Source organism: Mirounga angustirostris, unplaced genomic scaffold (genome assembly GCF_029215605.1).
Source record: "Mirounga angustirostris isolate CCGP_5_RB_7025 unplaced genomic scaffold, mMirAng1.0.hap1 SCAF_14, whole genome shotgun sequence".
Lineage (NCBI taxonomy): Eukaryota > Metazoa > Chordata > Mammalia > Carnivora > Phocidae > Mirounga > Mirounga angustirostris.
Genome location: NW_026991722.1, coordinates 74152627 through 74167741, shown reverse-complemented (window position 1 = coordinate 74167741; position 15115 = coordinate 74152627). Strand labels below are relative to the sequence as shown.

At 43.9% G+C, this 15115-nt stretch overlaps 1 protein-coding gene across 2 annotated transcripts in view; it reads left to right on the top strand.

The window, feature by feature from the left end:
- Nucleotides 1-15115, top strand: part of TMEM120B (transmembrane protein 120B) — a 43702-nt gene that overhangs the window by 2296 nt on the left and 26291 nt on the right. The gene's annotated exons all lie outside the window — the stretch shown is intronic.

Genomic DNA, 15115 nt, shown 5'->3' with positions numbered 1-15115 from the left:
TCTATATCTTCATAGATGAGGAAGCTGAAGCTTGAGAATCTAATTCACTCAACTGGGGTCACATAGCTCTTGAGTGGTAAAGCTGCTACTAGAACTTAGTACTCTAAATGCTTAGTTTGGATGTCTGTCATTGTGCTGGGAGGCCTGTCTCTCTCTTCTCACTTCCATATCCCCCATAATAAATATGAGAGCTTTGAACTCCTGAGATGAAAGTTTCTGGGATATGTGTATAATAAGTAGGGTGTACATTGTCATTGGGTATGTGTTGGACAGACTTTCAGATATGAGACATTTATTGGAGAGCAGGGAGGTCACAACAGGTAGGCAGGTGGACGGATTGGAACTAGAAAGGAAGGATTAATTTTTTTACCAGAAAATTCCTGTCTGTCTTAATTTTCCTATATCTGCCTCTGAATCTGGGATTTGTAGGTTTCATGTTTGTATCTTTCTGATTCTGTCTTTCTTGGGGTCATAGCTAATATCTCTGTGTTTCACCTCTCCTTCCCTTTTTCAAATGAAGGGAGGAAAGAGAAAACCTAATTGTCAGACCCAGAGGATTGGAAAGGTCTTTGGAATCCCCGCCCTGCAAAAGTCATAATCTCTGGGACTTTCTAGAGGAAAGGATCTGTTTTCTTTTGACTGTGATTTGTATCTGCCAGGGCCTCACTAGACTCAGGGGCAAGGTCAAGTGGCTATGGGGACTTCGCTTTTGGCTGGCTGGGTGAATTGAGCATCAGTCTGAGACCAGCACATGTTTGGCCCTGTGGCCTGTGGTGTGACCACAGAAGGTCACTTACAGACACCGTGGCAGGTGATTTAATAAGCGTTTCCTGACTTGCATCACTGGAAACCTGACCCCACCCCTTCCCATCCAGAAAGGAGGTGGCCCGAAGAGGCCTTTCCCTAAACCTAACCTCACAGAAATGCAGGGTCCTGGTAGGCCACTGTAAAGATTTTGGCCTTTCCTACCAATGAAACAGGCACCCCTCTGGCTGCTGTGTATAGAACAGACACGAGAGGGATAGGGTAGTAACAAGAAGGTCAGTATTATTTTATTAAAACCCTACGAAATAGATCCTGTTATCCCATTTTACAGAGGAAAAATCATATACCCAAAGTCATATGTCTTGTAAGTACTGGAGTCAGGATTCAAACCCAGGCTGTTGAATGTCAGGCTCTATACTCTTAACCACTACCTAAGGCAGGTCTGTGCCCTGGGTACTCTTTTCGTTTCTCTTCCATCTTGCATTGCTTTACGGGTCTCTTTCTTTAGAAGTGCATTATGTGGAAAGAACCCTGGACAGGAAGTCACAGTTCCTGGTTCAGGCCTGAGGCCTGCACCTGTCTAGTATCTGACTGTTAGCAAGCCACCTCTCTGAGCTTGAGTTTCTTTATCTAAAAAACAAAGGCTGACAGTAATAACGGTAAGAGCGAACTGTATGATACATGGATGATTCCATTTAATCTAAATGACCAACCCTGCTTTATACTGAGGCTAAGAGATGTTAAGTAACTTGGAAGTCATGGAATTTTGGAATTTGAACCCAGGTCTGCTGGGTACATCAGATATTTTTTGGGTTCCTAACACTGTGGGCTCCCAAAGTATCTTGAGACCCTTGGCTCTGGAAAGAAACTTTTGAACTTGTGGGGTCTCATTTCATTTGTACAGTGCTTTATATATGCAATAAATATATATAATATAAATATATATGCAATAAAGCACTGTACTATAGATATATATAAATGCATATATATAATACATTAGTCAGGATTCTTACTTGCAAGTGGCAGAAACCCCATTCAACTGGCTTTAAGCCAAAAAAAGGAATTTATTAGCTCAAATATTGGGAAATCCAGTGACAAATGGCTTCAGGCCAGGCTAGATCCAGGGGCTCCAATGATGTGTCTGTGTGTGTGTCTCTCTCTGTTTCTTCTTCTTTTTTTTCCCCCTAAGATTTTATTTATGTATTTATTTTATTTATTTTTTTTTTTAATTTTTTTTAAGATTTTATTTATTTGCGAGAGAGACAATGAGAGACAGAGAGCATGAGAGGGAGGAGGGTCAGAGGGAGAAGCAGACTCCCTGCCGAGCAGGGAGCCCGATGCGGGACTCGATCCCGGGACTCCAGGATCATGACCTGAGCCGAAGGCAGTCGCTTAACCAACTGAGCCACCCAGGCGCCCTATGTATTTATTTTAGAGACGTGTGTGCGTGCGCAAGTTTGGGGGAGGAGCAGAGGGAGAGGGACAAGCAGACTCTGTTCTGAGAGCAGAGCCCGAGGTGGGGCTCAATCCCATGACCCGGAGATCATGACCCTAGCCGAAACCAAGAATTGGACGCATAACCGATTAGCCACCCAGGCACCCCCCTCTCTCTTTCTTCTATATCAGCCTTATTCTCAGGCAGTCTCTCCCATGTTGGGGCAAACCCAGGCTGACATCTACCAGCTTAGCAAATCTGGCCAAAACAGAGCATCTTTTCCCTGGTAATTTCAGCAGGAGTCCCAGGGCCAACTGTCATTGTCCCCACGTGGGTCACATGATTATCCCTTACTTAACCAGTAACTGTGGCACGGATTGGCTGGGCCTTGGTTACATGTCTCCGCTGGAGCCCAGGACTGGAGTGAGGGCCACTCAAACCATATGAAATAAAAACGAGGGAGGGATAGTCCTATAAAGGAAAATGAAAATACTGGTAGTAAAAAAAGAGAGAGGGATGCTGGACAGGCATCTTTTGGGGAGTAATAGAAACAGTCTACATCTGTAATTCCCAGACTGTGTCAAGGTACCCCCAAGGAGCTGCATCAACCTCCTAGCGACACTATGGGATAATTTCAATTTTCAAGGGAAACACAATGACATCTGTCATACACCTCTTAAACTGCTAACTTGGGGTATTTCGTACTTGCACATTAGATCACACTACATTCTTTTTGATGATGTCATATCTTTGTAAAGTTAGGTTTTTAATGATCTATGATTAAAATCAAGTACTGTGTGAAAATCCACGTGGAAAAAGAAATGAGGTTGACAGTGTCCCATCTGATGCCAAGGTTTGAGAATTTGTGCAGAGCCCAATAGGCACACACATTCCATTAGTAAATAATTTTGGTTATTTCGGAATGAAATAAAAACGGTTTTGTCAATTTCTGCGTATTCTTTTTTCCCCCCAAAAAAGGCTACTGAGTTGTTAGGACATAAATACTTTTCAATTATTTGGCCTGAGGACTGTGGAAAGTGTACTGAGACATGAAAGGCACGGTGAACCAGCAAAGTTTGTGAACCTTTGTTTTATGTCCTGATTGTGGTGGTGTTTACACAATTGTATATATTTGCCAGAATTCCTTGAGTTGTACACCTGAAAATTGATGAATTGATATGTAAATTATACCTCAATAAAACCGATTTAAAAAATATAAACCAGTATATGGCCTGTTACATATACCTCATCTCCTAACCTCTTCACAGCTGAGGAAACTGAGATACAAACAGCTTATATGCCTTTGCTAAGAAGTGACAGACTCTGGGTATAAAGAGTTTAGGTTATCCTGCCTCCCAAATGTCTGACACCCATGTCTAATACCTGCACTTACTGCTCCTGTAACAGACATCACGAATCAATCCTGGCACATGACTCAGAATTCTTTCCAATGTAGAGTTGATGCTGTTTCGGTGAAGTCAACTCGCCATCCTTAGTGATGTTTTCATGGTGATGAGTCTTAGTGAAGTATACTCAGCATCCAGAAATCTTTATTTGAACTCGATTCCTTGGTGCATCCTACTGGGTTGCCCACCAACTTGCAATGCTTCTGGGCCGGACCCCTGTCTGAAAAGGCCATGAGATTCCATTGCTGGCAATTCTTGCAGTGCACGTGGGCTCAGGTTCTGGATCTTGTGATTTAGCCAAGTCGTACCGAGCAGACATTTCCAGATGTTTCACAGCTGCACCAAGACCTGGAATCATTAACCTCATTTTCCCACTGGGGCAGAGCTTGGGGCCTCAGAGAACAGGAGAGGCAGCAGATTGCCTAAGCCTCCACCAGAAACCCACTTGTTTGTGTCTTCCACACGTGGTGTAAAAGGATGGTAATTAGCCGTGTAGGAAAGGAGGGATGGGCATCCCAGCTCACAGAGCCAATGTTAGCGCTTCTCTCTCTCTCCCTCTCTTTTAATTCATCCTACATGTTTAGAAGTAATACATAGCCGCAAAGTTAAATATTCAAGTAGAGATGTTCAAGAATTTTCAGAACTCTTGTTTGTAACAACTAAATACTGGAAACCTAGTGTTCTTTCAAACGGATGATTCCACTGAACATCCGTAGAGTGGGGTATGATGAGCAGAACGAATAAACTAGAGCTACATGTGTCAACATGGATAAATGTTTTTAAAAGAAGAGCAACATTGAGTGGAAAGTTGGCAGAGACATATATACAGTATGACATGTATGATAAAATTAAAACCATTCAAAACAATACTATGTATTGCTTGCTGATACATGTTTATATAGTACAGGGGAGTGATATGGGCCAGATTCAGTATAGTGGAGATTGGGCAGGGCCCTGGTGAAAAGCAAATGACTCTCCCAGAAGGGTCTCACTCAAAGGAATTCAAAGGGACTATATGCAGAGGTGTGGCAATTTAAGGGTGAGGCCCCTAGAGTTGGGGCCAGTCCTGTTCCTAAAGGGGTAGAGGGAGGGGGGCCATCACCAGAGCTTGGCCAAAGCTTGTTGCTGGGGAAGGAGAGCTGCAGAACAGGAGCTGTAATGGTTGAAGGCTGCAGCAAAACAGAGGAGGCAGGAAGAACGGGATGCTGTGCATCCCGTAGGCTAAGCCCAAGTGGGAGGCAGGGTAAGGGAGTCCAGGGAATGCAGTCCATAGGGGTCAGCCTCCTCGGGCACAGAGAAAGAATTGATCTGGGGTGAGCATGGGAGCAGAAATAACCAGCAAAGGGGTTCCCCTCTTAGGGGGCTTTTTTTTTTTTTTTTTAAGATTTTATTTATTTATTTGACAGAGACACAGCAAGAGAGGGAACACAAGCAGGGGGAGTGGGAGAGGGAGAAGCAGGCTTCCCGCTGAGCAGGGAGCCCGACGCGGGGCTCTATCCCAGGACCCTGGGATCGTGACCCGAGCCGAAGGCAGACGCCTAACGACTGAGCCACCCAGGCCCCTCACTTAGGGGGCTTTTAACTCTTTGCGTACTACTATTATTTCTTAAACTGAGGGTGAGAATATGGGTGCTGATGTTTATTTTCTATCAGTTATATGATTTTCTGTCTTTTTTTGTATGCCTGAAATATTTCATAATAAAATGAGCAGGAGACCAAAATGTAACCCAACAGTACCAAAAGGCTTATAAAGAAAAACAGCTCTGGGGCACCTGGCTGGTTCAGTCGGAAGAGTATGCGACTCTTGATCTTGGGGTCATGAGTTCGAGCCCCATGTTGGGTGTAGAGACTACTTAAATAAAACTGAAAGAAAAGACAAAAGAAAGGCAGCTCTGTAGGTTCACTGTCAATCATTTACATGATTATGACCATGCAGATATTATTTACTGCAGAATCGAGTAGTGTACTATGCTTGTATTTTCTCTTTTGCAGATTTTAACTAAATTTATATAGTTAGCATTTGATTCTTTACTGGCAATGCTTGCTTATAATTATCCTCTTTTTTTACGTCCTAAAGCTCCATCCTTAGATACTCTTATCAAGTGTGTTTCTTTACTTTGGCCTTGAACTAGACAAATTAGGGGATGGGGGGTGGGGAGGTTAGCTTTGTGCTCCCGAATGGAGTCTTTTCTTTCTTTCTTCTGCAGCTGCTTGTCTGCTTTGGTGCCCCCAGCACTCTGGGTTATTTTTAGAGGTAGCAACTCGATGTGGGAGTCAATCACATTTAATAAGCTGGTACTCCCTGCACCAGTTGCAGAGTGTGGACTCCCTGTGTTTGGTGTTTCCCGTGTTCCAATCCACCGCTGCCAAGTTTAGAAATAGAAATAGTGGTTTGGCAGTTTGTCATTTTCTTTAAAAGTTAAACATACATTTACCATATGACCAGTAATTCCATTCCTAGGTATCTACCCAAGAGAAATGAAAATATGTCTGCACAAAGATTTGTACACGTTCATGGAAGTATTATTTATAATAGCCAAAAAGTGGAAATAACTGGAATGTCTGATAACAGGTGAATGGATAAACAAAGTGTGATGCATCTATACCAAAGTTTCATTGTTAAGTAGCAATAAAAGCAGAATAACACGTGCTCCCCCCCATCCGAAAGTACAGCCTTCCAGTGAAACCTTTCATGAGTCAGAATGGCGTAAAGTGAAGAGTATCCCCTGCTTTACGAAAGGTCGAGTCACACCACTGCTTTCTCGAAAGACCTCCATTAGTACCTGTTTTTGCTAACCAAAACAGATCCGAAGAGGATTTTCACTTTTAGGAAAAAAGCCATTACCTTACTAATGGCGGTCTTTCATAAAAGCAAAAGCAAAATGGCATAACGGGAACTTTCAGGAAGCAGGGATCCTACAACATGAATAAACCTCAGAAACATGATGCTGAGTGAAAGAAGCCAGACCCCAAACCACATATGGTATGACTCCATTTATATGGACTATGCAGAAAAGACAAATCTATAGGGACAGAAGGTAGGTTAGTGGTTGCCAAGGGGCTGGAGGGAGGGGTGTGGGGGGAGCAGCGATGTTGTCACAGACGTGAGGGATCTTACTGGGTGGTGAAATGTCCTAAAATTGGCTGTGCCAATAGCTGGATAACTGGGTAAATATATAGGCATCACTGAATTGTACACATAAAATGAGTGAATTTTATGGTATGCGAATTATACCTCAAAGCTGTTAAAAAATGATGGCTTAGGCTTTTGGTTTGTAGAAAAAACACCCAATTTGATTGTTCAGAGATCTACATTTTGGGGTGCCTATTTAGTTAGTGGCTTGATGAAGGATTCATTCGACAGGGCTACAAGTCCTTGTTTTTGGTGTCTTTAGGATGATAGTGCCCAGGGCAAGAGGTTGGTGATAATGAGTCCCAAGATTTGTGGCTTCTGTTCTTACCTGGTGTGATTAACTTTGCCCAGAAGGAAGACTCTGTGCTTTGGCATTTTAATCTAGATTCTGACACTTGCCTCTGAAATGAAGACCTTCAATCCGAACTGGCAAAGCCAAACCAAATAAAACAGGATTTATTTGTTTGTGTAATTAGGAGGCCAAAGGTATACTATCTTCAAATATGAGTCGATCCAGGGGCTCAAATGAAACCATCAAGGCTCAGCCTTCATCTGCCTCTGCCCTGTTTTCCCATCAGTTGGATTCATGCTCAAGCAAGACAGCTCCATTAGCTCTGGGCTCACATGAGCTCTTCCTCCTTCAAACTAGTGGAAGAAGAGCTTCTCTTTTTCAGCAGTTCTGGTAAAAACTATTCCCCCCCCCCCCCCCCCAGCAACTGAGATTTGTTGGTTTTGAATGCCTGTCCCTGAATTAGCCAGTTGGGTCTGGAGGCTGATACTCTGGCCAGGCCCAGGTCATATGCCCTGGAACCTGCGGCAGGTTCAACCCCATTCCTAGCCAGATTTCAGTAACTGAGTGTGTGGAGGGCTGGATTTCCAAAGAAACTGTGGAGACATTAACCAGAAGGGGAATATCTACCTAGTTGGCAAAAACAACAGAAGGCTTCCATATGGTGACCAGTTCCTTTTGAGGCTACAGGTTCAAGGCTGACTGGATGAAAGCTAGGATTGGATTGCTGCAGTGTGGCTCATCCTGCCCCTGGAAGAAGCATTTCAAAGCACAAGTCTAATTGAGGGTCTTCTGGAGACACCCTCATGTGCAGAGAATAGCCAGGGATTCCAAGGGAGGACAAGAATTGTATTCCCCACCTCCCAGAACCACCCCGTGGACAGTCCATCAAGAAACAGCTGTTGTAGGGGTGCCTGGGTGGCTCAGTTGTTAAGCGTCTGCCTTCAGCTCAGGTCATGATCCCAGGGTCCTGGGATCGAGCCCTGCATCGGGCTCGCTTCTCCCTCTCTCACTCCCCCTGCTTGTGTTCCCTTTCTCGCTGTGTCTCTCTCTGTCAAATAAATAAAATCTTAAAAAAGAAAGAAAGAAAGAAAAAATGAAAAGCACTGTAAAAAAGAAAGAAAGAAAGAAACAGCTGTTGTAAAATGGTGCAGCTGGGAAAATGGTATGGTGGTTCCTAAAAAAATATTAAATGTAGAATTACTATTTGATCTAGCAATCCCACTTCTGGGTATATACCCAAAAGAACCGAGAGCAGGGACTCCAAACAGGTACTTATACTCCCAAATGGTCATAGTAACATTACTCACAATAGTCAAGATATGGAAGCAGCCCAAGTGTCCATCGAATGATGAATGGATAAAGAAGATGTGGTAGATATATATACAATGGAATATTATTCAGCCATAAGAGAATGAAATCTTGCCATTTGGAATGATGTGGATGGAGCTAGAGGGTATTATGCTAGGCAAAATAATAGAAAGACAAATACCTTATGATTTCACTCATATGTAGAATTTAAGAAACAAAACAAGCAAAGGGGGAAAAAAGAGGCAAATCAAGAAACAAACTCTTAACTATAGAGAACAAACTGACCATTACCAGAGGAGAGGGGAGGGGGAGATGGGTTAAATAGGTGATGGGGATGAAGGAGGGCACTTGTGATGAGCACCTGGTGATGTATGGAATTGTTGAATCACTGTATTGTACACCTGAAAGTAATATAACACTGTATATTAACTAACTGGAATTTTAAAAAATGTAATCACTTATCCCCCCTTGCCCCCCAAAAAGCTCCCTGCATTTTCTTCCCAAAATATTTCTGAGAAGTCAGACATAAATTATGAAGAACTAGAAGGGTTCACATGTTGTATGATTCAGTTAAACTATATTCTCTTCTGTTTGGCTTTCAAAAAAAAAAAAGACAATACATGTTTCTACTTATGTAAAGTATCTAGAGGGTCAAATTCATAGACAAAGTAGGATGGTGGTTGCCAGGGGCTGGGGAAACAAAGTGGAGTTATTATTTGATGGGTTTGAAGTTTAAGTTGGGATGATGAAAAAGTTCTGGAGATGGAATGGTGGTGATGGTTTCACAATGATGTGAACATATCTAATACCACTGAATTATACACTTAACATTATTATTTTAATTTTTTAAAAAGATTTTATTCATTAGAGAGAGAGCACGAGCAGGAGGGGCAGAGGGAGAAGCAGACTCCCTGTTGAACAGGGAGCCCTGTTCGGTGCTCAATCCCAGGACCCTGAGATCATGACCCAAGCCGAAGGCAGCTGCTTAACCGACTGAGCTACCCAGGTGCCCCTACACTTAAAATTATTAAGATGGTAATTTTATATGTGTTTTATTAAAATTAGGGAAATTTTAGAAATTTTAAATGATTAAAATGGTAAATTTTATGTTATATGTATTTTACCACAGTTAGAGAGAATAAGAGGCAGCTGTCTAGAGAAAAGTCAGAATCCAAGAAATGAATTGGTAACCTTTCCTACTGCTTGTGGGACTGGTATGAGGGAATCAGCAGAGTCTGGGCGTGGGCGAGGAATGCCCTGGAAATGGAGAGTATGTCACACTAAGGGCCCTGTTTCTGACCCCCCACACACACACCTCCCCCCAGCCCCACATTGTCCTCCTCATAGCTGACAAATCTTCAGTCTGGAACCAAAGACAAGAGTGGACCAGATGTATGGTCTCCAATATAAGATGTCCCCTGGGAAGTGGCTCTAGCTGATAGCAGAGAGAAAGAACCAGAGGGGAGCCAGAGTGACTCCATATGCCAGGGGACAAAATTGTGGGAAGGCTCACGGACTTCCTATCCCTACCTGTTCTGATGTCTTAGGATGGAGCAGAAAATATCACCAGCAGAGATCAGAGAAGTGCCTGTAGAAAAGTAGATGTCATTGAGTGTTGGTGAGGTGTCGACAGCTGTCATAAGCTGTGGGTGGGAGTGTACAGCCATTCTGTGGGCAGTTTGCCAAGATCTATTAAAACTAAAAACAAGGCTGTGCACTCTGACCCAGCAATCCTTCTTCTCTTCCCGAGAGAGATGCTTGTGTGTATGCCTGTGAGGATGTCAGTTAATGTTGCATTGTTGGTTATAGGCAGAGACTGGAAACAACCTAAATATCCAGCAATAGAATGGCTCAGTAAGCCGTAGTATGTCCATAGCATGAAATGTTCCATAGCACTAAAAAGAATGAAGTATATCTATGATCTACCAACTTCTTATGTTGGTAGATCTTCAAGACATATTGTTGAGTGGGAAAAAGAAACTTGTGGAATCCTATCTAAATTCTGATACTGTTAATATATTTTTAAAAATCAAAAGTATGTACTTTATGGTATAAGCTAAGCAGCTATAACAAAGAGACCCCAAATTTAAAAAAAAAAAAAAAAGGCTTAAATGAGGCAGCATCTTACTCACATAACGGTCCAAAGGGAGGTGTGGTCCAGGGTAAGTGGTGTTCGGTTATGTGTTGCTATGTAAAACAACAATAATTACATTTTGCTCTTGGATTCTTGGGGTTAGGAGTTTAGACAGAGCGTGATGGGAATGGCTTGACTGTGCTCTGCTCTGTGGTGTCAGGGGCCTTCGCTGGGAAGACTCGAATGGCTGGGAGTAACTTACATGGCTGTGGCTAGAATCGTCTGGAGGTTCTTTGCCCACACATCTAAATGTTTGAGCTGAAACGACAAGAATGTTTGTCTTAGTTGAGACTATTGATCAGAGTGCCTACATGTGACTTCTCTATGAGGTTAGGATTTCCGTACAGCATGGTGGCCTCAGGGTAGTTGGACTGTTTGCTCTAAAATCAAGTGTTCCAGGGGCGCCTGGGTGGCTCAGTCGTTGGGCATCTGCCTTCGGCTCGGGTCATGATCCTGGGGTCCTGGGATCGAGTCCCACATCGGGCTCCCTGCTCAGCGGGAAGCCTGCCTCTCCCTCTCCCACTCCCCCTGCTTGTGTTCCCTCTCTCGCTGTGTGTCTCTCTGTCAAATAAATAAATAAAATCTTTAAAAAAAAAAAAAATCAAGTGTTCCAGCAAATAAGGCAGGAGTCACATGGCCTTCCATGACTTTTTTCTCAGAGACTGTAGTGTTGCTCCTGCCGTATTTTATTGGTCAAACCAGCCACAAGCCTGTCTATATTTAAGAGGTGGGAACAGAGATCCCACCTCTGTCTGTGAGGAGTGCTGAAGGATGGGCGATCGTGTTTTAACACCATCACAAGTGGGAAGCTCTGTCACATGAGGTCAGCCGAGGTTGGTTTGGCTGGGGGAAGGGACACTGGGCTTTGCCATTGACATCATGTGGCTTCCATCTCTGGTTTCAAGGTAACTGCATCTGTTGTCGCCATATCCCAGTCAGGAAAAGGGACAGTGGAGGGCAAGCAGCTCCTTATAAAGATGTGGTTCAGAACTTCGACTCATCACTTCTACCTGCACCCATTTGGCGGACTCATCCTGTTGCTACACGTAGCTGCAAGGGAGGCTGGGAAATGTCTGTTACTGGATGGCCATGTGCCCAGCTACTACTCATGGGGTCCCGTTACTAAAGGAAGTAAAGGAGACTAAGTATTAGGGACAACTCATTTTTGCAGCAGTGTGTATTTTTCATATATATGTATATATATTTATGTGCATATAGGTAGAAATAGGTCTATATAGAATGTAGAAATGCATAGATAAATAGACTACAGTCTGGAAAAATACATAGACAAAAGTCTAGAAGAAAGTGGTAACTGTAGTTACCTCTGGAGAAAGAGGAGAAGACAGGATGCGGGATATTCATAGCCGACTCCAGCCATAGCTGTAGCGTTTTAATTTTTTTTTTTTTAAGATTTTTATTTATTTATTTGACAGAGAGAGACACAGTGAGAGAGGGAACACAAGCAGGGGGAGTGGGAGAGGGAGAAGCAGGCTTCCCGTGGAGCAGGGAGCCCGACGCGGGGCTCGATCCCAGGACCCTGGGATCATGACCTGAGCTGAAGGCAGATGCTTAACAACCGAGCCACCCAGGCGCCCCTGTAGGGTTTTAATTTTTAACAAGGATAATGTCTTCATGTTTTACTTAAGAAATTAAATATTAATTTAAATCCAAGAGGGCCTGGTGAGCATCTGGCTGCTGATGTTGCAGTCTTGGTCTTATCTTTCTGTGGTGGGACGCAGCACCAGGGTGTGCCAGGAGGTCGCATAGCCCTTTATCTTCAGGAATCTCTGCTGCTGTTGCTGGGGACTCTTGTTTCAGAGGCCCCACCTTCTCAAAGCCTATGTAATTTGCTCGGGATCTCTCTGCCCCATCCTTCCTGTCCCGTTCTGGAGGGTTTCCTTTATTACGAGCAGATTAGTTGAACATAGGACGGTCGAGGAATTCAAAAGGGAGTAAATCGCAGCCTCCCTCTCCACAGATTACTTGTTAATTACAGATAGAAGGCTGGTCACTGTAAATGGAGAAAGCAGTGGGCAGCAAGCAATCAAAGTTAACATCACAGACACTGTGTCCCTCCTGATAGGAGACACTGAGGACACAGCATCACTTTAATGGCATTTCTGTCCCAAATGCATATCCAAAATTCAGTCATGAGGAAATATCTGACAAACCGAGATGGAGGGACATTCTTCAAAACAACTGGACTGAACCCTTTAAAGATGTCCATGTCATGAAAGATGAAGAAAAGTCGAGGAACTGTTGTAGACTAAAGGAGCCTAAAGAGATACGATAATCTGATCATTGTACTATGGACATATAAGAGAATGTCGTGTTCTTTTTTTTTTTTTTTAAGATTTTATTTATTTATTTGACAGAGAGAGACACAGCAAGAGAGGGAACACAAGCAAGGGGAGTGGGAGAGGGAGAAGCAGGCTTCCCGCTGAGCAGGGAGCCTGATGCAGGGCTCGATCCCAGAACCCTGGGATCATGACCTGAGCTGAAGGCAGATGCTTAACCGACTGAGCCACCCAGGCATCCCGAGAATGTCGTGTTCTTAGGAAACATGCACTGAAGTATTTAAGAGTAAAGAAGCATGTTGTCTATGACCAACTCCCAAATGGTTTAGAAAGAAGTAGGCAGGGGTGCCTGGGTGGCTCAGTCGTTAAGCGTCTGCCTTCGGCTCAGGTCATGGTCCCAGGGTCCTGGGATCGAGTCCCACATTGGGCTCCCTGCTCAGCGGGAAGCCTGCTTCTCCCTCTCCCACTCCCCTTGCTTGTGTTCCCTCTCTTGCTGTGTCTCTCTCTGTCAAATAAATAAATAAAATCTTTAAAAAAAAAAAAAAAGAAAGGAGTAGGCAAACCTTTTTTGGCAGAAAGGCTAGGGAATGAGGATTCTAGGCTTCGGCGGGCCATATGGTCCATGTCACAACTACTCACTATGCCACTGCAGAGCCAAAGTGGCCGTGACGGGATGTAAGTGAACGGGTGTGGCTGTGCTCCAGGAAAGCTTATTTATGGATACCGAAATTGCAATTTCATACACTTCTCACGTGTCGTGAAGTAGTCTTCTTTTGATTTTTTTTTTTCAACCAGGCAAAATCCATTTCTAGCGTACTGCCCATACAAAATCTGGTGGCTGGCGATTTGGCCTGTGGGTTGTCGTTCACTGATGCCTGATACAGAAAAAGAACACACACACGGACACACACACACACACACAGGATAAAGCAAATATGTATGGCATGATGCCAACAGTTAGTGAATCTGGGTGAAGGGTATAGGGGGGTTCTTTGTATTCTTCTTAAAATTCTTCAGCAAGTTTGCAATTTTTTTTTTTAAGATTTTATTTATTTATTTGACACAGAGAGAGACAGCGAGAGAGGGAACACAAGCAGGGGGAGTGGGAGAGGGAGAAGCAGGCTTCCCGCCGAGCAGGGAGCCCGATGCGGGGCTCGATCCCAGGACCCTGGGATCATGACCTGAGCCCAAGGCAGTCGCTCAACCAACTGAGCCACCAGGCACCCCTGAAATTATTTAAAAATAAAAAGTTACATGAAAGACATGATTTTCCTCTCCAGGGACCCAGGAAGGAGAGAGTGAGGATGCTGTGCGAATTCAGGGGACCAAGCCTTCTCATCTCGGGGTCAGGGGAGACTTGCTCATAGTGTCCTTTGATGTTGTTCCTAATTGTTATCTGTTCACTTCATTGCCTTCACTTCTTTATTTTCTGGCTTGACTGTCAAATCTAGAGACCCCGCTTGGCAGCTATGAGCATTTAGGCTCTGGTCTCACCCTTTGACCATCCCCTTTTTTTCTCCTCCCTCTGGTAAATACATTTCTCCACCACCCAAGAAAACAGACACTTTAAATCTGTTCATTGGATTTTTTTTTTTTTTAATTTCATGGTCCCTGTCCCTCATATTGTTTCCTCCACATTGTTGGTGCTTGTCTTAGATTATCAGAACTCTAGAGGGAAGGGGCTGTTTCTGAGCATATGGTGTAATGTTCGGGGAGGTGTGCTGGGGCAGCATGATCAAGAAGTTACTGTGTTCATCCTTCTTGCCTTAAGGTGAAGTCTCTTGTATTTCCCCAGGCCTTGTGGCCCTGAATGGTTATTTCCAAAGCCTGGGGTAGGGAGGGCTGGCTTTAAGGGAAGCGATGTGTCCTTTTCTTAGTTGACTTAGCAAGAACTCTCTTCATTGCCAGGATCAGAAACCCAAATCAAACTGGCCTAAGTGAAAAGGAATTTATTAATTCATATCACCAAGAGCATTACATTCAGATCTGGTTAGATCTAAGGGCTGAATTGATGCTGTGAGAATTCTATCTCGTACTGCATTGCAATTCTGTTTTCCTGTTAGGCTTCATTTGTTCAGCAGCCCAGGTGCGCTTTCTACCAGATTAGCAAACCCAGAAGAAGGAGGGCATTTCTAAACCAATACTTCTAAACCAGAGTCCCAGGGCTGACTCTCACTGGCCCAGTTTGAGCCATGTGTCTACCTCTGAATCAGTCAGTGGCTAGGGCATTGGAGGATACTCATTGGCCAGGTGTGGATCACATGACCGCTATTGGCATGGAGACTTAGCCCTACTCAAACCATCTGGACCAAGAAGAGGTTGACAAGAGGTGGCCTCTCAGAGGC